Below are 19,744 nucleotides of genomic sequence, written 5' to 3'. Positions count from 1 at the left end.
CGTCACTAAGAACTAACAGTTCTTGCTGGACTCTAGAAGTTCTTGTGCAAATCAAAACAAGAGCAGGGGGATTTCTCGGGCTGCTGGAGGCTTGGTTTGTTTAAAGAATGCGTTGTACTTTCTAGGAGTCTATGGGAGTAGCCTTGCCGTATTTGGACTGCATGGGCTATTACTAAATATGGATATGATTCTTATGCCTTTATAAGGATATTATTTATTATAACCACATAAGGGCATAAATCAGGAATTTCGAATTAGGGTCCTAGATAGAAACACAACACCCACCTCCACGTACTAATGTCCATCATTACTAAAAACTAAGCAATATTAAACATATAACGATGCATGTGTGTTTTCCAACCCACCCCAAAATACATAAATCGCATTTGAAATGGTATATGGTAAATACACGAAAATGAGTATTGGTACTGTACGCCTATTAAGCAGTGTCATCATTCAGTTAAATACATATATATATATATATCAGCTGAATGAATTGCGAAAATTACACATGAAATGGCTCTGAATACAGAAAAGAAGGCCGAGACCATTTCATCACATATTTATACAAATGCTGTACATGTGTTAGAGGCTGAGGTAAAATATTGTCTCTAGAGTTCCTAAAATAGAAGCTCTGTTCTCTAAGAATAGTTCTACTTTAAGCAGATTACCATGTGCCAGAAAAAAGGTAAATATTTTGGAAGTGAAAAAAAATAATTTGGCTTTCAGGGAAGATAATAGTTCCAAATGTTTTCAGTAGTTTTGTTTATCAAAAACTGAAGGTCGAATTCAGAGTTCAGGGAACGCTGTGTGCTCGTTGTTTTAAAAGTTATTCTCGTTGACTGGAGAGAACATCATTTCAGACAGACTTGCAAAAAATTGGTCTACGACATCAGGTGAAAGTTCGACCAAGTTCGAAAAAGTTGAAATTGTGCACATGTGAGAATGATTGCTATCATCGATGTCTGGATCAGCAATGCTCACAGAAGGTTGTACCTGTTTGGTGCTGCTTTCCTCTCGTACTTCACCGCCACCTACTCGTAATGGTGAAGTCTCAATGAATGCCGTCATCAGAATAGGTAGCCGCTGGGGACAACACGATGCATGAGTCGTTACAGGACCTAGCAAGGTATCGATATCCTTTGGTACTGCTGATGGTAGTGTAAGACAGATGTCCAGCACGCATTCTTCTCCGCATAGCAGACATCGAAGCACAGGTAAGATGCAATTCTGCCAGATTGGTCTGAATGAAAGAAACCAAGTTGTACTTAGATCTCTTAGCCGGGCAAATCCGAGGACTTTAGTGATGCGGTCCCGGTAGCGTATAGCTAGGATCGGTTCTCCCATCGTTGCTGGAGTCTTGTCTGTGGCTTGGCTTGCCATATCGGAGCAGAAGGATCAAAAATAAAATTCCTGCTACGAGTCCCAATAGAAGAGGCAGACCGCCAAAAATGGAATGCACAAAATTCGGGATAATGCCCAGAACTGTTTCAAAGGGTGCTAACAGTCCCGAAAAAGTTGTCTTAAATACACGTGCGATGCCACTGGTATCAGACATGTTTAAAATTTGACCTAACATTTCTACGAAATGCACGGGGGAATTTGTTGATAATAGGGAATGTATCTCTGCCGCTGTCCTTGCAACTTGCAGTTCATACGTCTCTTAGGACGAGGTTAAAGGCACAGTTGTCTGTAAAATAATAGACTTCATTCTGCTTAAAGTATCAATTCGAATAGAAGAGATATTCAAAGAAGGCCATATTGCCGCCTCCATGTCTGGATTGCTGTTTGGATACAATACTTGCATACAGCAAGTGACCATGGAACTAACGCTCACGAGATAGGCGTTTCCTGGCACCATGCCACAACAGCTGTGGTCACTTATTAGAACGTAGCTGCCGTTGGAAAGCTGTCTAAAGAATGGCTCTATCTGTGTTGCAGGAATGCCGTGCAGGTGACATGAAAGGTGATTTGAAGACCCTTCGCAGGCTCCATGCAAGTTAATACCTTGACACAGAAGTGTACCGCTTAGTGAATTTTTACAATTGTTACCACTAAGAAATACCTCCTTTTTCCCTTCACTATAACATTTGTGTGTATAAGGTAATTTCCATGTTGACTTGATGTATCCTTTACCCAACCTTTCATACAGGCCTGCTGGTATATATTTTTGGCAATACTTAAACTGGAAAGTTGTTATTGGGATTGTAATCGTGCCGTGTATTATCCATTCAATGACAGGTCTTTCTGACATTGTCAATGGTAATCTCTCAAGTTTTTCAATGCTCAGAATCGTATAGTCTGCTCCTTTTTGTGCCAAACTGATTTGTTTATCAGTAAGGTTAAAGATAGAGAATAATGACGTTGTGTTGATTAAACGCCATGGCACTTAGCCTGAATGCAGATTTTGCAACGTCCAGCCAAGTTGTACAATAGAACACAATTGGGACTGACCATGTTGTAACATTAGTAAGTCCTACTCTATTATATCAATAGCAGATGATACAATGCTGTCCAGTGAATATATTCTGGAGGACAGTGTCGTTAACCCATTGTCCACTATAGAAAGTGATTTCTCCAAATTAATACGATCAATTTCTCGTATTTTTTCAGCTGTTTCAATTTGTGTTACTTTCCAAGCCTCGTTGTAAGCAGCGTATATACCGGCGTATATGAAACGTTTTTGGCGCTGTTTGCGTGGTCCCAGTATGAAATCACGCAAGTCAGCACAGTCTTTAAGTAAAGTCAAGTGTTGCTTAATTTCAGCCAGTGTGGATTTTTGTAGCCACTCAAGGCATAGTTTCCCTACACTGTATGTTCTAACTATCCCTGGATGTTGTCTCTGGGAATATCTTGGGTCTGGCCTGTTCTGTTTGAACCCCTGTATTTTGCTCTGGAATCTATCTTGACAGTTATTTGTGTCTGTGGGCCAGATCAACCATTTTTTCCAAACAGGATTTGTTCTGTTTTGGTGAAAAATATGGGATACGTCTATCTCCACATCTGTAGTGCTATTACTATCAGGTATGGGCTTCGGAATAGACGGTTTATTTAAGTCTTTTATCTTGGCTAGACCAAGACAGGTTGTTTGCTGAATGGTGTCATTCAGGAACATTAATTGTTCTGGGATCATGCAGGCTCTAAATAATGCTTCTAAACCTTGGACCTGCCATTCTTTTGTACCCCAGTTGGTTCTTGTTTCAATGTTGTTTTTCCAGAATTCAAAACCAAATGTAGTCATTTTTTCATAAAATGTTTCAGAATAAATCAATTTAGTATTTGTCAACATTGTTTTCATTCCTGTCTTATTTAACATTTTAAAATACAACGTTTCTGCATCACTTGTGTTAAAACCTGAGAAGTATGGGAATTTCTCATAAAATGTTTTCGAGCTGCCTTTAGGGGGTGTTGCACAATGTTCCCATTGGTTATAATTAAAAACATTTCTAGGCTGTGCAGATTTATGCAAATAGTGATGACCAAAATGATTATAGCAATATAACTCTTCATAATTTGACGAACCCTGTAAATAATCATGTTCTGTGAATTTAGCTGACATTACTAAATCTGACATCATATTATTAATATTTTCAAAGTCCCAATCATCAGAGAAAGTACTTGGTTTTACAAAGTCACTTAATGAAACCTTGAACTGGTGTAGATATTTCAAGAGCTCGATCGGGCCATAAATTTCATAATCCGTTTTGTCCCATGCTACCCCACGGGGTATTGGATTGGCTGTGATGTTCACTGATGACAGTTCTCTTTTCTCGATGTGAGATGACTTGTGAGGCTTTAGGACCAAGTTGATGTTCTGACTTGCTGTGTCCATTGTACTGTATTTTCCTTCAATGAATTTTCCCAAACATAGAACCATGATGAGCCAAAGCAAGAGAAAAAGTACACCTAACACAATCCAAAATTCAATCCATGGAGAAATCAGATAGGTTTCTCTGAGTTGATGAAAGAGTTCAGTTACTTTGTCTTTGAAAGTTTTTGTTGCTGGCGTTTCTTCATGTTCACTTGGATCATCAGAAAAGTCATCGAAATTGATGAAGTAGCCAGATGCAGTTCTGTCAATTGTCGGAATTGTTTCCGGATTTTCATTTGCTTTTGGATTTTTCTTTGTTTCATTAGCATAGTCTGAAGCTACATCGTTGTAGACAGGTGTTTCTTGACGAACTGTTTCAATTTGGGTTTCAAGAGGCACAAGTTCCATGGCTTTGTTGCATAGTCCTTTTTTATTCACTGCAGGTTTATCAAAAGTGATTAGTCTCTCAGTTTGAACCTCTTGGATTGTAGCAAGATTTGGTCTTCTGCTATTTCTTGGGAGTCCACTGGGCCTACTACTTATTATTGGCCACATGATTGTGGTTTTACCAGGTCGATGGATACAACTCGGTTCTCCTTTTTACCAGCAAGGGGCGGTAGTACAACTGATCTTGCTCCGCTGACAGCTAAGATAGGTACTGCTTTTCTGTAAGAAGTCCCAAATTCCTTCTTTACCGCGATCTTTTCTCTGACCAGATCCCCAATCTTTGGAATCCAGACAGGTCTTGCTGGGACAAGTGGTTTCTCTTCAGTGGCTGTTGGCTTTAACTTTATATTACTCAGACTTCTTCTTGTTTCATTTAAATCCTGTAAAACAGCCAAACGGTCTTTGATATCAAAGGCTTTTTCTTCTACCACTGAAGTGTGACAATCAAGATCCTGAATATGCATTCTAGTACCGAACAATAGTTCGTATGGAGTGAAACCTTTTAGAGAATTTCTTGGCAGATTATTAAGACTACGTTGGACACTTGTTAAATGTTTGACCCACTCATCACCCGAACCTAATACCCTCGCCGTTATAGATTGCTTTATGTCACGGTTTTTTCTTTCCACTACCGCATTTCCCTCAGGATGGAATGGAGAAGAGTACCGCAATGCAATGCCCATGCTGGCCATGGCCTCCTTGTAAGCCCTAGAGCTAAACGCAGGACCCTGGTCAGAATGTAGCATGCCAATTGAGTATGTGCCGATAAAGACTCGCAAATCTTTTATAACAGTTCTGGCGTCAGCCGAGTGCTGGGGCCACATCCAAATGAATCTCGTGCAGGAATCCACTGCGACCATGATATATTAATAGTTGCCATCCCTTTGTAAGGGACCAAAGTGGTCCAGGTAAACACATGCTAATGGTTTATCTGAGATTAGAAGGGGCGTCTGTGCTGGTCTTTTCACAGTAGATACTTTCATTCTTTGGCAGATTTCACATTCTAGAACATAGTTCCTAGTTTTTTTTCTCATGCGCGGCCACCAATATCTCTGTTTTATTAACTATATTGTGGCAGAAACACCAGCGTGTGCAGAAGAGAGCCCTTCGTGTGCCGCTAAAATTAGTCCTAATCTGTGTTCCATGTTTGGAATTGCTCTGTCCCCCACTCCTGGGATCGAGCAAAAGGAACATTATTCGCATCAGTTATGTATGAGTACTTTACTGGAAAGCCTTTCGGGAGTGTTTTTCTATCATCTTTTACTGAAGCACTGACAGCGTGCATTATATCGCTGTCTATTTTTGTTTTTGACCGGGTGATAGCAGCTACGGAAGCCGTTTGCACAGCTGCCTTCGCGGCTTCATCAGCCAATGAATTCCCCGCAACGTGAACGCCATCACGTTGATGACTCAGTGTATGTATCACGTGAGTCGTTTGTAGTTCTTTCTGTAAAAGAACTACTTGTTCCCAAAGCGTTTTATGCTTGATTGTGCCGCCATTTGCATCTTTGAAGCCGTTTTGAACCCAGTTCTGCAAGTATTCATTATAAGACTGAACGCAGTAATATGAATCACATACTATTAGTCTGGGGAATTCGCGATCGATATTTTCAAGCGCCATCTTAAATGCTAGTAGTTCAGCTCGCTGAGCTGTACAATCTCCTAGAGATTGGGTTTTAGTGACCAGTGGTATAAATTTTCCTTCGTGCCAACGACCTTTAACAATCGCGCACGCAGCACTGTAAGCTTGTTTACCCCCAACCGCGGGTTGTGCTGATCGGTCTGTATATATTATACAGCCGTAATGTTCTAGAGGCAGGATTTCGGTCGGCAGAGGACATTCATATTCACATTTGAGAAATTCTTGTGTTTTTAAATTAGGATCAAATTCGTATACTACGTCTGTTGCAGCAAGAGAATTAACCGATTGTATCCATCATGGATGTAGTGCTTTAGCATTTGGAATGCTTGCTTTTGTTACTGCTTCTAGGGCAAATATTGGTGTAACGATTATTATTCGTTTACCTTGTGCTAGGGCTCTTTCTTTTGCTACAGCAGTTTGAACCACTATTAGAATTTTTTCAGTAGAACTGAATTTCATTTCAGCGTGTGTGTACAAGTGTGAATTGTAAGCTATTGGTACCGTTTCTCCCTCATTAGAGGTTAGGTACGTGAATCCGCATCTTCCTGGGATGACTCGGATTACAAGGTTGCGTACGTTTTCGCGTGTTTGCAATTTTGTTTTAGCTAACATGTCTGTTTGCAATTATCTTAAACTTTCTGTGTGTTTCTGAGTCCAATTTATTGGTTTGAAATCAGGTTTTATTAATTCATAGAGAGGTTTAACCCTCTCTGCATAATTTAGAATGTATGTTCTTCCGAAATTCTGGAAACCTAGTATTGATTGTAAGTTCTTCAGCGTTTTAGGTGCTTGGAGTAGAGCGCACTTCTCTAAGAAGTTGTCTGCTAGGCTTTTGCCTTCACTTGATAATTCATATCCTAAAAATAGGACAGTTAGATGGGAAATTCGTGACTTTTTAAAGTTGAATTTGTAACCCTCAGCTGCAAACTCAAGTATTATGGTGTTCACTCTTTTCAAGTGTGTCTCCAGGTCATCATCTGTGAGATAGATGTCATCGACATAAGATAATGCCTCATCATCATATATTTGTAGTAACTCTGTTATTCATTAGTGCTGCACTGTGTGAGTTTTGTACTGCAAATGTTTTGTAACAGGAGTTTAGGTGCCTGTAGTCCAAAACTAGACGATATGAATCGTCTGGCTTGGAGACAGGAAACAAAGGATTGTTCATTTGTGAGGTGCATGTTTCAATCACCCCCTGGTATTCAAGTTGATCTAAAATCTCCCTGACTTGTTTTTTAGCTTCTTGTTTAACTGGGTACTGCCTTTGTGCAGTGGGCTGATTGTTTAACTGGATTTTGTGAGGAGGAGAGTCCTCATCCCATCCTACATGATTATTGTATAATGCAGGGGCTTGGGCCACTGCCCATTTTCTTGCAAGTGTATATTTTTTATGAATTGGAATATGATTTGAGAAGGCAGGCATAATCATTTATTCGCCGTGAGGGCACTCCCTGACAAACTCTGGTGGCCAGTGTTTCTCAGCTAACAGGATGTCATAGCCTTTCAAAAGGTTATCCCAAAAGAGACCCCTTACTTTCCTAGTCTTGTCCCCCTCTATACGCAATGTTATTTCGTATAATTTATGGGGTTTGCTAACTCTGGTGTCTGCAGTTTCCACTTGAATGTATTCATTCGTGTCCACTGTCTCCAGAAGATCCATCAGGATCTTGCGAGCTATTGTCACTTCTGCTGCGCTGTCTAGCATTGTCTGGGCCCACTCTCCAATTTTCAGTTGTGTCCTCAGTATCCTCGGCATGTTTTATTATTTTAATACTGGCTACCTTCTTTCTTGGAAATTGTAATTTTTTATTTTGATGAGCAGGTTCCTTGTCTTTGGACTTGACGTGCTCTTCCTTGTTTTCTGACCGTCCTCTTCTTTCCGATTTCTGTGAGGAAGTCTGAAAAGATCGAGAGGGACGTGTATCAATATCTTGATATCTATCAGGTTTTCTCAATTTATCCCTATCTCTAAGGTTGTATCTTTTCTCAGAGGGCTCCCTCTGGGGAGATTTGTGTCCTCGGTCCGGAGATCTTTCTCTCCGTTGAGGAGACCTTCCTCTGGACTGGAATCGTTTTTCTCTGGGAGTGGATTGTTTATTACCATCCCAACTCTTTTTCGGAGTATTTAGATTATTTTTAATAAAGGTTTTTTCAGGATTTTCAGTTAGTTGGGGTTTTACTGGTTTCCCACCTAAACTATCTCTTCCTAGTTCTTCATAGGATTTTTCTATGATTCTGGCAAGTTCAAAAGGTTGTTCTGCTAGATCTGTTTCTTTCAATTTCTGGCGGATCGCCACAGATGCTGCTTCTCCTTTTATGTTGGCTAATAATATAGCCGAGACCTGCTTAAAGTCTTTCAGTAATTTCATACACAGAGTTAAAGCAGGTTCTGGACCGTATTCATTTTGAATCCGTCTTAGTACATCTGGTACTACCGCCATGGACGGAACACCATGTGTTTTTGTGTAAATCGAAGCAAAGACTGTGCCCCAAGTGTCACAGTCCTCCACATGTGGTGCGATCCCCATTGGAAGACAGATAGTCAAAATTGTGTATTTTTCTGTAGGTGTAGTATCTGGAAATACTGCCTCTATCTGAGTGATTTTTTGTGCTAACCAGAATGGAATTTGTTCCCGTTCTGCGGGTATTTTGCCAATGGCTGATTGTATATTCTGTGGTGTGATTTTATTTGTGTTCCCCTGGTGAGGGGTGGTCTGTGGAATTTTTATTGCTGGTTGGACTGTTGAAGTCCGCATTACATATTGGACCAATTGTCTATGTATTTTAATTAGCAATTTTAGCTGAGCTAAAAGTTCCTGGTCTGACATTGTTTCAATGTCTGGATGTGGTGTGTAGCTGGCTAGAACCGGCCATGTGGCTCCTGGTCTTCCTAGTGGACCGAGCCTGCTGATGTGATTTTGATGTTTTAGGGCACCTTTAAACCAGAGCCGGTGCTCTTGGTAAGTTAGTGGGATTTCAACGTCCTCGAAAGGAGTGCATTCATCTGGAGGTTCCTCTATTTTATAATAGTGGAATTCGTGTGTTACAGCGTTTGCTGCTGGAAAATTTATCCATGAATAGAATACCTCTGTCTGCCGATATTCATGAGCCTCTACCACGAATATGACTGTACCACCTCGTGATGATACTCAATTTTCTATAAGTTTTTTAGTTATAGTTCTTCTTACATTTGCAGGGATGATTATAACATCCAGGTCATTTTGTTGGAGAGTTGTGTCATCCACTAATAGCTGAGCCGCTATTCTAGCTCTCTCTGTTTCATCGTCACTTTCCACCATTTTACTGACAGAAAGTTTTGTTGCAGATCAAGTTTCAAGGAAACAAAGATTAGGTGCACAATATTTTGGAACACTGTATCCTTCAACGTTGACTAAACCAAAAACTATACATAGGAATCTCTTCCTACAAAGTTCCGGCGGATTTTAACCTTTTACCCACTCCAGACGTCTTTTGGAGTTTTTACAGGAAAAGGGTCTGTGTGAAAAAGCACGACTGAGTTACTCTAATGTCTTGCGTTAGATTATCGCCTTACCAAAGGTTGGGCGCCATGTAGTGTAGTTCCTATATTCCCAATAGGCTCTGCACATTGGAATAATATAAACAGCAGTGTAGACGTAGGACTGAGGTCAACTAGGTCTCTACTGACTATATTAGACTTAATTAGTTTTGCCAGTTAGCTCAGAGGTCACTAGAAACTTTCTCGAATGTTCAGGAAAGAGTTAACTCTCCTGATTTAGACAAGAAGGGATTAGCTTCTGACAACCGCATAAACATGACAACTTTGCTTCCTCAGAATAAAGAGTGTATCTCTAGAGTCGTGTGAAAACAATAGACGGTTATTTCACTCAGTCAATCGTGCATACTTAGTTTCACCAGAGTGCAGAGAAATAGAGAGACGGGCGTTTTCAATAAAAGGTGTTATTTATTGAGCAGTCTTCTTTCTCATGCAAGAGAAATGAATTGCCACAATTGCAATACTTATCATAAAGTAAAGTGCGTGCAGTAAAAGGAGTATTATGAAATAATACTGTGAAAGCATTGATATGGTTTCTTAGCCATATGATACTTTAAAATGGATAAAATATATACATACATAAAAACATTAACTAACGTACTCAACTGGTGCTTCTAATCTACGCCTACCCCGGTGTACCTGACCCAAGCCTAATACGTGGGAAGGAGTAAGTAAGTAGCAGTTTTAAGTTAAGTTGGTTTTTGCCAAGGAATCTGAATCAAGAATTCTCTCAAGGATTTAGTCAGCTCTGTACCTTGGTAATAGAATGTAGGAGGGCTTGTATCTCTCTCTCAGGACTCGATCTCCCAGCAACCCGCAAGGGTGACTGGAAACACCGGAGCTGGATTTTCTCGGCGGGAGAAAAAGACAGTGTCTTTCTCAGTGCGTCAAAAGGGAGGGGTGGCGTCCTTCGGCTCCTCGCATCAGCTGGGCTTCCGGGCAAGTAGATAGCCGCTCTGCTCCAAACCACCGTGTATTTGCTTAAGGCAACGTTGGTATATTTATACCTGGAAGGTGCCGGGTTTGACCTAAGGTTGGACATAAGACATCACTAAGAACTAACAGTTCTTGCTGGACTCTAGAAGTTCTTGTGCAAATCAAGACAAGAGCAGGGGGATTTCCCGGGCTGCTGGAGGCTTGGTTTGGTTAAAGAATGCGTTGTACTTTCTAGGAGTCTAGGGGAGTAGCCTTGCCATATTTGGACTGCATGGGCTATTACTAAATATGGATATGATTCTTATGCCTTTATAAGGATATTATTTATTATAACCACATAAGGGCATAAATCAGAAATATCGAATTAGGGTCCTAGATAGAAACACAACAAAACGATGGATTAAACCCAGATCTGTGACTGGGGGTGAATGTTTTGCCATTGTGCAACATTCCGTCCATCATCTTGTGTGTTTTGCTGGAAAAGTATAGCAGCTGAGGATCTACACAATCTCCTTATATCAACTGACACCCCTTCTCCCACTGACTTGGACCTCGTAACTAAATTTAAGCATGGGCGGATTTTGCGAATTGGCAATCCGTGAAATTGCGTATTTACGGATTCGCAATCGGCAAAATACAGGAATTCTCGCGCATTTTGCGGGATTCGTTTTTTTTGGGGTTCGCAAGTGTTTCTGCCGTTTCGCGAGGGTTTTTTACCAGTTCGCAAACGCGAACTTACTTGTCGGGTAGCAACGGTCACGACCATGTTGTTTCTACGTCTGGTTCATCACAGCGCCCTCTTTTTCACCACTGCCACCCTCTGTTTCACCACTGCCACCCTCTGGTTCACCCATGCCACCCTCTGTTTCATCACTGTAGATTATGGGGGGAAAAGCACACCTGCCCTGCCTCAACTGACGTGAATGAATTAGGGGCTGATTGATTAATGTGTCACTGAATTTGAACTTCCAGTCTGGCACCTGCTTCCTTATCTGTAATTGCTTTCTGTTGCAGTCTAATTTTTTTTAGCAGGACCTTTGTGGCATACTTGTAGCTATTCTCTGAGCCTGCTGTGAGGGTCAGAGCAGGGTCATAGAATAGTTGCAAGTAGGCAACTGAACTCTGGAGGGGCCCCTCAGGAAGCACTAGAGGGAATGGTTACTAATGATAAGATTGACCTTTTGCACCTGCTGAGTGCTTTCAATTTTGCAAAAATCGTTTTTCTGCAATTTCGCGCGATTCGCGGGGCGCAAATTCGGGCGAGATCGATTTCGGAAGCCGCGAATTTGTGCGAATACACGATTTGTTTTTTTGCGGCGTGTTTGTTCGCGTGATTTTTTGCGTGTTCGCAAGCCGCTTGTAGCGCAACGTTTGCGAAGTTACCCTAGCGGTCGTACATGGGCGCGGCCACCTTGTTTGTGTGACGTAATTCCGTTTCCGGGCGCTATGTGTAATCTCGCAAAGTGTGCGGCTCGCTAGTACATGTTCGCGTGTGATGGCGGGGGAAATCTCGCGCGAACTTACCCACGCGGTCGTGAACGGGCACGGCCATCTTGTTTTTCATTCATTGCTATGGTTCTGGGCATGCTTTCTTTATCCTCTGTCAATCTCTACCATCCTTTGCTTGTTTGAAGTTTTTTTTATCTATTTTACTTATTATCTATCCCTCTATTTTTCTAGCTCTATATTTTTGTGTTTTCTGCTACTTTTGGTTAATTTTAAACTACTTTTTTTAACTCTTTTCTTTTCTTCTTCCCTATTCTATTTCTTCTTTATTATTTACCTTCCTTTCTGTCCAGACCATGGGAAAGGGAGCCGGGAAGCAGCCCGCGAAGGGGAAGGGTCCCGCACCCCGTGCCCGGCTCCCGTGCGGGCGTTTGAGGGGGGAGCAAGTTATAGCTCGGGAGATTTTTAGTGCGGAGGACCATCATGGGAGGCGGCAAGATCGCTACCGGCTACGGGTTCCGGGAGCGCCAGAAGCGGTGGGAGAAGGTGTGCCGGGCCATGTTTGAACACTCTGGGGTCCGGCGCACCTACAACCAGGCCACCCACCGCTGGACGGATCTCCTGGACCGGGAACGCGACTTGCTGGACGTGCTCGGCATCGAGATCCCCGGGCTTGGTGAGTAGTAGTAGCTATTTCTAGCTATTTCATCACTACTCTGTTTTCTCCCGCTCTGTGTGTTATTATATTGCAAATTTTTGTTTTTTACCAAGAGCAATAATGCTGCCGATTACATTGTAGGTAAATTATATTTCAAAATCTTCTGTGCATTTCAGGTGCACTGCTCTCCTTCTCAGTAGCGTTGCTACTATGCTTATTTGTTTTCTATTTTGTGTTCATTTCATTGGCCTGAGAAATTATGTATGAGTGTAGTGTAAAGAACTGCGTAATGCTAGACACTAAGGGTCAGATTTTCAATTACCGGCGCATCCCTGCAAAGTAGCAGGGATGCGCCAGTAATTGTGCGCCACGCCACCACCACCCATGGTGCGCCGTATTTACAATGCGGTGCTCCATGGGCCCAAAACGTCACAGAAGCGTTACGCATCTGTGCCGTAAAGGTGGCGCATTGCAGGAGTTGCGTCACAACGATGGTGCAGCTCCAGCAATGCTCTGGGGTGCCCTATCTCCCCAATGCTGCGTCAAGCCGTACGTCTGCTTCAAGCAGGCGCAGGGTTTGAGTCACGCATCATTGTCCTAAAAGTGACTGATTGAAATCTTGTAGATTTCCCTCAGCCACTTTTAGGATGCGTTCCTGTGCAGGAACGCCCCCTGATGATGCAGGGCTTTACAACGTGATGCATCTCCCATATGCGTCACATTGTTAATATATGCCGCACCATGGCGCCTCTTTTGTTCTGCCGCTGCGTCACAAAAGTCACGCAACAATGGAGCAAATGAGCCGCAAGGGGCTTGTAAATCTGCCCCTACAGACTCAAGTCCAGTCCTTCCTTTGTACACCTGGCAATAAGAAGAAATAGTGGTGGTGGATTGATAGTTTGAGTATTTTAATGACTGGTTAATGTAGTAGGAAACTTTTTAGTGTTGTCGCTGATCTGCAATCACGATGGAGTTTGTCTGTCACTTCGCGTGCTGCGGACTGCTGCCTGCCAGTCCTAGGCGAACCTTTTTAGTAGTTTGTTTAGTGAGTTACATAACTTTCCATGTCGACGGTCCGCAAATCAAGCAATACTAATATCGTAGTAGACCACATGAGATAGGTCAATATATCCAGTGGAATAGTTGTCTATTTGCTATTTCGCCAAAATATTTTGTTATTGTTCTTTTGAAATGTTTGATTTGGTTGACAACAATCATCCATGTTTTCGGGTCTTTCTTTCTTTCATGTTGTACATCAGGTCCCCCCAGGGCCAAGAGGACAGAGGAGGAGGGGTCATCGGCTGCTGCTGCTGTTCAAGGCCAGGATCTGTCAGGTGAGGGCTCCTTTGCTGGCCCCGGTAAGTTTTAATTTTAATATAGAGTACCTATTTTTTCCTAACGTTCCTCATTTGATTTTTTCTAAATCGTCTTTGATCTTCTTGTAGACTGTATCTAAATTCTTATCCTGCCTCTACTATGACTCCCTGTGGTATTACTAGATTATTCTTATTAGTCTGTCTGTGTAGCTAACTAAGATTGCACAGTTGGCAAAAGGTGTTAAACGAAACTCCCATTCTAGTCAGCAATAGCTCTATGCACTGAGTGCAGTACTCTGGGATTGTCCATAATGTCTTTTCAAGTCTTCTAAATGTTTATGCTTTGACAATTACCAACAATAAAAAGGTGAATGACCACCAAGAAAGAATAAGATACTACTTTACTTTTGGTTTGGATAGGAGGACAATCCATACTACTACTGTTGAAGACACAAATCTGCACAAACAGAACTATGGAGACTAAATAGTGCATTGTTTATCAATTATAATAGGCGTAGGTAGAATTTCCACATACCTCAGTGATATCAGACTTTGAAGAACCCCCAATCTCCTTACTGACTAGATAGTGTGGCAGAGTCATTTAGCTCCCGAATTCATCGATGATTGATCCCCAATGATGATTATCTAACGCAGGGCAAAAGTACGGAGTCAGAGTCCAGAAGTGTCAGAGGCACGGACTCATGCTTGGAAATTGCAAAACCTTTTGCTCAGTCACTCTTGACCAAAAACCACAGAGTCTATTTAAGTTTTAAAGCTTTATTAAAAGTAAAAATATTTATTAAAATCAAGCTTGTCATAAAACATAAATGGTTGATTAAAAAAGGAAAAGTGCTTAGTGATTTATTTCACACATTTATTGTGGGCGAGCTTAGCCCTCACCTGGTTTTACTTTGAACTTTAATTTTTCTTTTTGGTGCTGAATCGTTGGTCACTCCGTCCAAGTGATGATGAGTTGTTCTTAGAAGTGAAGCTTCTGTCTGTTATGAGAAAAATGGTGCGTTTTAAAAAGCAAGCATTCATCAGTTGTGCCACAAAGTGCAGCAAGACAACACCCTTCACTGGAAAAAGGGACATTTTAACTTTAGAGTAGACAGTCACAAATTATGAAATTGGTTTCTGTATTCACATTTCTTCATTCCTAGACAAAATATTAGTGAGTGGTGTATGTCTATGACATCTAACATTCTTAAAGGTACTTTGTAGGTGGAACATCTGGTGCTGGGCCCAGCGCGGAGGTGGAGGACAGTTCTGGTGAGGAGGCGGTGCAAGTGCCGGACGAAACTGCTGTGCGGGTTGCCACGGTAGTGGCGGGCAGTGGTAAGCTCTTATATTCCTTACTTATTGAGATTGCAGACTGCATAGTGTGCTCTCTGCACGGGTGTAGTATATATGTTCTACAGTTAAGTTACTATACTGTTAAGCAGACTTTCAAATTTAGAACAAAGTTTTTTTATCAACCAGGTAGTAGCCTCCTCTAAATTTACTTCAACTCAGCTGTGAATTTTTTTTCGAGAATCCAAATCAGATCTGAGATGAACTTGATGGATGGGATGAACGAAAAGCGAAAGAAGGGTGGAAGTAAGTGTGGAAGGACGAGCAAGTTAAAAGTAATGATGCTTGACAAAGAAGAATGTTACATGTTTGATTGGTGCCCGAGGTGGCTGGGAAGGAATATGATGCATGGCTGGGTGAAGGATGAAGCAAGGATGGGTGGAAGGAGAACAGCCTGGATGGGTGAAACAGAAACTGTATGTGTTCGCAATATATGCTTTGGTTGAAATTCAAATGCAAGTCAAGGACGGATGTATGGCTTGCGGTTTCCCAAATAAAATGAAAAGGTTGTTTTCCCGTGAGAAAACGTAAGGTTTGTCCAGATGAGAGACATGAAGAAGAATGATTGACATATAGTTTGAATGGATGGATGCCTGGATCATGGTACTATCTGACTCTTAGATAGCATTTGTGTATCTAGAGAGAGTAGACGGTCACTGGATGAACTAAGTGTTACTTTGAAGAGCATGTAACACCGCACCCGCACGTCCGTCCCAGTGTAGGAAAGGCAAGGGAAAGAAGTTGTAATTTTGTCCGAATACTACCATGAATAGTAGCAGTAGTTTGTATTGCAAGCACAGCATATATCTGGCTATTACGATGGCCACTCACTACCTCTGTTAATAAGTTTAGTAGAACTCGGTCATTCATGTGTGGATGTATCACTGTTCACTTAATAAAAAGCAAAGCACCTAACGTCATCCCATATGTAAGCAAATACATACCATGTGCAGTGATAGATAATCAGATTATTTATCTTCTTCATTTCCCTTTTCTAGTATTCATTGGCACTGTAGGGTGAAAGTTAAATTAATTAAGCAGTAACCCTTGTAACAGAGTATTCTCAGTGCCACAGTAATAGAAAAGTAAGAGCATCACCACCTGCATGTACTGGACTGGTACAGTAACGCAAGTCTGTCTCACTCATCATGGCGGGCGTCTGTTTTTCTCTGGTGCAAGTTGACTGCGCTGGCATTATGCCGGCTTGCAGAAGTTAACGTACCAATTTTGCTAAACAAGAGAGAAGAAGAAGAATAAGACTGGTGTTCTGTCATAGTCGACTCTAATGGAGTGAGTCCATAGTGCTCGTAGAATTGATTCCTTAAACTCCCATTAATGTTAGAGCAAGGGTGAAGAAGTGGGAGGTTAGATAGATACTGGCCACAATAGTTATGTACTGCGCTTGCAAGTTGCTAGTTCTACAGTGACACAACTTTCTGCTGAATCATTTTGTGTTAATCTTAAAGAGCATTGGTTACAGACTAAGTCTTTCTTTCTTCATATAGATGCTCCTTCCAAACCAACACGGAAGGAGCTGGCTAACAGGGCCCGGCAACGGAGGCTGGAGGCCACTGTCGCCGAATATCGGCGGCTGGTGGCCCAGGAGGAGGTGGACATGCACAGTACGTCGATAACATCCACGGCGACACGTGCATCCTCCTCCGCGCTCCCTGGGTCAGCCAGTCAGTGCAGCAGGTCTCCAGCGGTACGGAGCCGGGGTACCGCAGCCACCCGCCACCGCCGAGCAGCAAAGAAATCAGCTGCCCCCCACAGCAGGTGCAAGGCACGCGCGCACCGCCTTTCACTGAGGGTGTCCTACCTCGAGCAGGAGCTCCTCAACACCAAAACCCTGCTCGAGACCCTCCGCAAGGAGCATGCAGACCTGGCCCGAAAAGTCAACAGCAGCAGCCAGCAGTAGGAGGAGGAGACTGTCCCTTGCCCCTTTTTTAAAGACTTCTGGGGGGGTGGGAATTGGGAGTTGGGTTTTCTATTTTTTTGGACTTAGTTTTCACGGACATTCGTTGGGGTTTGGGAGGGGGGTGGGTTGGGTCCTGCGGGAGATTATTTATGTTAGGGATATATAAATATACTTTAAACTTTATCTTAGCATACGTGTTTTTTACTGCTTTTGAGGCTGGTGGGTGGGGGTTTAACAGTAAGTTTTTTTTCCTGAAACTTAAGTGGCATCTTGATTCAAGTTGGGTAAGTACTAGTAATTGCCCAAATGTTTTCAAAACTAAGTGCCTGTCACAGAGTAAGTGAATTCAATAGTCCTAGGACCTTCAGTCTATTGTCTCTCCTAATACTCCATTATACTACCTCCCCCCAAACGCTTATCTTACCTGTAATTTGTGTTTGGAAATAGGGCTAGGCACAGGGCTGGCTGCACGGGAAATGGCGATTAAGGTTGGCAATCCTGGGCGGATGAAATGTCATCATTGCGGTGGTACTTCTGGTGTTACACAGTGGCAGTTGCAGCATCTGAAAAAAAAGAAAATGAAACCTTGTTTGTCCTTACCGTAGCATTAGAACGGTACGATAGAGAATATAGCAGGTGACAGTACACTAGAACAGTGCCACAATGTAGCCGAACAAATGGTAAAGTATTGAAAGTACTTGCGTTGAATTTCTTTGACATTGGCTACTACTACAAGAAATAGTACTGAAGGTGAAGGACACAGCAGCGTAATATTAATTTGCCACGTCTAGGAGGAGGATGTTCTTAATGACCAATCAAGTTGATGGCGCACATGAAAATCTGCTTTCATTTGCCAATAGTGACTCAGTGTCAAGCTGAGTAAGAATATATCCTCGGATTCCTTCACCAGCCTGTTGCTATGACCTTATCCTCCCCAGCAAGTGTGTGGAATTATTGCTGTCATTTAGTCACACATCAATCAAAACCACACAGCCCGTGGGAAGAGGGTTAGGGTTTGGAAAATGGATGGGAATGGGGGTTTTTGGGAACGTTTTGTTGAGAGAAGAAAAAAAGCACAGCATGGACAAACAATAATTGAAGATAAACAAATCTTTGGGTACAAAGCTAGCCATAAATCTTGTAAGTGACATAAAGAAAGTGCATGCACTACTGCATGCATGGTTACTGAAAAGTAAGTAGTACTTTTGACAACCTTGAATGAAAGAATGCAACAGTACAGGGCTGCAGTAATAATTATGCGTTTTTCACTTGCCTATCTCTGCACTCAGAGAAACACTGCTTACATTAAATTAGGTTTAAAAAATAGCAGAAGTAAAACCTATAGAATGGCTGTAGGGATGAATTTAGAAGCAGAGATCAAAGAAATGCAGAGTCACACTCATAGAAGTTCACAGCAATAACATTACTTAAAAGATCATTAGAAAAGAACGGATACTGTATCTGTAAGTTTTTGTAGTTGTCCTGTTGAATTTGGTAAGTTGCATCCATCCAACCATTCCTCTTATTAGCGGGAATCCTCCATTCCATCTGACGCTCCGTCCATCAATGTTGGTGACCAGAAGACACCCTGTCCACTGCCTGCCTGGCGGATGCTGAATTGCGGCTCGCTAATTTGAAGCCTGACTTCATCCTTTTTTTCCCATTGCACAGGCTGAAACCCGGCCTGTAATTATTGATGGAAAAACAGGAAGTGATATTAGTACACCACTGACAAATAAATATAAGGTATGTACGCTGTGTAGTGAAAAAAGTCACATTTTGAGTTTCCTAATAGACAGTAAAATATTTTTGAAAGTGCCTACTCTGTCTGAGTCTCCTTTTGAAGGATAAATAAGTATGGTCACATTAATTTAGCGGATTCTTCCCCTCAAGCTAGGTGTAATGTAAACTGTGTTTTAGAGCAAAATTAGACCTTCCCAGCAGTGCTCCCAGACCCTTACTAAAACCAGTCGCAAAAATGTCGAAGACCCCCAATCAGATCTCCAAAAACGAGGCCTAGTAGAAAATGGTGACAAAACGTACTTGGAAAGTTAAGTAAGCCCAAATCCCCCCTTACCCACCATGGATTGTATTGAAACCACTTGCAAGCAAGCAAAAGTATCCATACCCAGCATTTCTCCAAGACTCGCAAACCCCCCCACAAACACCAGGAACCCCGACAAACAGCTCCCCGAAAACGGTAGAGTGAGCGAAATCTCAGAAAATGCAAAAAACTTTTTCCCCAGGGATTGTCTCCAAAACACTTTCTTTCGGGTATTAGACCTTTCCAGCAATGGCTCCAGAACTGTCAACCTGGGCGAAAACAAGTTTAACCCCCCCAACAAACCAAAAGGAAAAACCTGGGAAAAGCCACACTTAAAAAACTTTGGGCCTACCTGGAATTCAGTCCAAATGCGCTCTGCAGCTAGGCCCTAACTCCCCTTTTCCACAATGGATTTCCGGAAAAACAAATGCAATCAACATTAGACTGTGCCAGCAGTACTCCCAGACCCCAAAACTCACCCACAACAACCTAAAATCCCGCCAAACAGCACCCCAAAGACAGGCAAGTGATCAAAAGCGCAAAATCTTTTTCTGATCCGATTTTCTCCAAACCACTTTTAGCCGGTATTGGGCCTTCCCAGCAATGGCCCCAGACCCGTCAACCCAGGCGGAAAG

This window comes from Lissotriton helveticus, chromosome 8, assembly GCF_964261635.1.
Source record: "Lissotriton helveticus chromosome 8, aLisHel1.1, whole genome shotgun sequence".
Classification (NCBI taxonomy): Eukaryota; Metazoa; Chordata; class Amphibia; order Caudata; family Salamandridae; genus Lissotriton; species Lissotriton helveticus.
The sequence above is the reverse complement of the archived record's forward strand: the minus strand, read 5'-3'. Positions refer to the sequence as shown.